This window comes from Pogona vitticeps, chromosome 10 (assembly GCF_051106095.1).
Source record: "Pogona vitticeps strain Pit_001003342236 chromosome 10, PviZW2.1, whole genome shotgun sequence".
Taxonomy (NCBI): Eukaryota; Metazoa; Chordata; class Lepidosauria; order Squamata; family Agamidae; genus Pogona; species Pogona vitticeps.
Window position 1 is genome coordinate 25479496 of NC_135792.1, and position 3326 is coordinate 25482821.

The 3326-nt window shown below is 45.5% G+C and overlaps 1 long non-coding RNA gene across 1 annotated transcript; it reads right to left on the bottom strand.

The window, feature by feature from the left end:
• Positions 1–1798: 1798 nt before the first annotated feature.
• Positions 1799–2368, bottom strand: LOC140702176 (uncharacterized). The gene is made up of 4 exons (XR_013538616.1): positions 2261–2368; positions 2127–2162; positions 1967–2026; positions 1799–1889 (listed from the first exon to the last, which is right to left on the bottom strand). It is a non-coding gene; the product is annotated as an uncharacterized LOC140702176 (long non-coding RNA).
• Between the last annotated feature and the right edge of the window lie 958 nt (positions 2369–3326).

A 3326-nucleotide genomic window follows, 5' to 3' on the forward strand; every position in this document is an offset into this window, starting at 1 on the left:
TTATTTCTGCTTGGTGAACAAAAGCCGCTTGTAGTTATATGTGTGTTGATGATGAAGCATTGACGATAGACATGCTTCACATTGATCACCACATAACCCAAGCACATGTCTGCCCAATTCTAAGTCTTACCTTGACCCCAAAGATAATTTCAACCTTCACTGAGCCCCGAACGTCAAACTTAAACCCAAATCCAACTTTAAACCCAGCCCAAACCTGAACCTTGCTCCCGACAACCTTGATTTCACACCTCGTGTTTTCCACTTCTTCCCACTGGCGAAGCATGACTTGGAAAGCAGTGGTGGTGCGAAATGGGAAGTCAGAGAAGGCAACAGTGAAACAAAGGGATAAAAGATAGTGACTCAGAATACCCCCTGGATGATTGGAGAAACGGCTTTTACGCTGCAAGAAGTCGATGCAATGAAGACAGAAGTCATAGTGTGGGGGGGAATTAAGCCATTTGGAAGATGAAAATCTGTGACAGTTTTAGTTTTTTGCTTTTGAAAACGAAATGCCGCCGTATGTTATTAAGTCTTGAGTCAACAGGGAAGACCCTTTAGCTGACTCTCATAATTATGTGTGCAGCGTAAAAACCATGTAAGCGCATACCCGACTCCTATTATTTCCTCTTTGGCAACGAGCCACATTTCGTATATTCTAATATCTTTTTGTCTAAGTGGTCAGGCGTCTTGATTTCTGAACTATGTTATTTTATGAAGTATATTACTTTCTGATTTCTGGAGTACAGCATGTTTTTTTGATTTATAAAGGGTAGATGTTTTATGTTTGTAATTATTGACCATTTTGAGGACAGTCCTTATTTTCTGAGTTATTTCCCAAGTATGTTTCGATTACAACATTAGTTGAAATGATCCCACAGTCAAACGTGTGTGACGCCTGCTGGATGCCCAGGGGAAGGCGAAAAACCTCCAGGACCTCCGGCCAATTGGCCCTGGAGGAAAATTCCTTCCCGACCCCAAAAGTGGCGATCAGTGTTACCCTGGGCATGCCAGCAAGCGCCAGAGCCTCCCAGCCAGACGGTACTTACTTGAGTTAAACCATTTTACCTCTAGAACCGGAGAACCAGCCTTGCCACTAAGCCTCTGAAGTCTTGGTTTGCTGGCTTCCAGAGAGCCCAGATCTTTCCCTTTACTACCTACTACTTACACAATCTGGGCAAAAGAGACGCATCACCCTTGATTTTTTCTTAAGCCTTTCAACATTTCCACATCTGGGTTGACCTCTCCGTGTGTTTCAGCAGCTTCTCACTCCAGGATTGAGTTCTTCCTTCTTCTTTAGCATTTCTTGCCGATGGGTTCTCCTTCGGTCCGAAGACCTCTGCGACTAATTTGCAAAAGGCCCAGCTCTGACTGAAGTTGATCTGAATCTTCTTTCCCTTGTGATTGTTTCTGAACTGAAACCTTTCAACAGCTACTGTGGATTTTCGAGACGCTCTCCATGCAATTAGGAACGGCTTGCATCCAGGTCGTCTTGTGGGTGAATGTGATCTTTTCCTAATCTTTTGCTTCCTGCCGCGTTCTTTTCATGGAAGACGTTCCTGTTCTGGCCCTGATCCCGCGGTGGTCCTCAGATGAAATAAAGTGTCTGTCTCTGATCAAAGCATTTCCTTTCCTCTTCGGAGACCCAGTGCTTGCTCTTCCAAAACACAAGGCGTTCTCCCCGTCTCTTCCATGGCCGCCTCTTTTGTCTCTGGAAGCCAAAACTGAGTAACAAAGAAGACAATTCTGCAAACCACAGAAGCCAGTAAGGAAAAGGGAAAAGTTACCTCCCTATGGTCATCTTCGGATCGGTGCCCTTTGGAATGGGATGCTGTGATACAGGTTCTCTTCTTATCCGACCACTTGGTCTGATGTCTTTGTCTTGTCCAAGCCTGACGTGGGAGGAAAACAGCTGGATTCATTCATTCCCAAGCACATGATTAACAGGGAGGTCTGAGGAAAAGCTTACCTTTCGTCTTCCTCTCCTGCAGCCATCAACTCTTCTGTCTTTCATCTCCCTCTCTAAACCCTACAATGAAAATGCAACACCTCACAGGTTACATCTGTAAACTGTAGGATCTTAGGTTTCTATAATCTTGGTGACCAAAAGGTCTTTTCCTTCTACTTACTCTATTACTGTCTTCAGAAGGAGTCCAGCGCAAAGCCTGAAAGAAAGAAAAAAACAATGATTTGGAAATCATTCCCTCTCAAACAAAAGGTACTAACGTCATTTGAAGAGAAGATGGAGCTGGGAGGGGATCACCTTTGCTTACGTCGCCGCTCTGAGCCTCCCCTCTTCTCTCTTCCGTCTTCGCCCACCAAACGTCAGTCGATGCCAACAAAGTGGCTGACGGGAAGTTCCTCCTTGATCCTGGTCCACGATGATGGGAGGTGCCTCCATGTCTTCACCAGGGGTCCTTTCTTCCCCACTCCTTCTTGGCTCTCTAACAGAATAAGTGGACTAGCAAGATGTCTGAGGGAAATCTTCCTATAAACGATCACCTTTCCTCTTCCTGTCCTGCAGCCATCCACTCTTCTGCCTTTCGTCTCCTTCTGTAAGCCCTGCAATGAAAATATGACACCTCACAGGCTACATCTGTAAACTGTAGGATCTTAGGTTTCTATAATCTTGGGGACCACATGGTCTTTTCCTTGTACTTACTCTATTACTGTCTTCAGAAAGACTCCAGTGCAAACCCTGAAAGGAAAAAAACAATCATTCAGAAATCATTCCCTCTCAAACAAAGGGTACTCAAGTCATTTGCAGGGAAGATGGAGCTGGGAGGGGATCACCTTTGCTTACGTCGCCTCTCGGAGCCACCCCTCTTCTCTCTTCCATCTTTGCCCACCAAATGGCAGTCTTCCTGTCCTGCAGCCATCACCTCTTCTGTCTTTCGTCTCCCTCTGTAAAACCTACAACGAAACTAGGGACAAATGTGAGACTTTTCCACACTGCATCTCTCAGGTTACTTGGCCTAAAGGAGAATGACACCGCAACGAAGACACCGCTCAGGAAAACAAACTCCTCTTCATATATCCTGGGGGGTGGGGCTCCTTTGGGTGCACAATGAAAGTCCCTGTGACTGTCTTGTGTGATGTTGTTTTGCAGGCGACGCCAGAGGACGACATCTGGAGCAGGAGGGCGAATTTATTTATGCCGTCCTTTTTCCTCTTCCAAAGGGACATTCCAAATGCACTCTTATTGACACATCTTTGGAATTCGCTGGAATTACTTACCCAGTGTTGGTCTCTTTCAAGATAATATCTGGAACATGATTGACACACTTTTAGGGACTTGTTGCGAAGGGCCAGTGACAGGAGGTTCATTT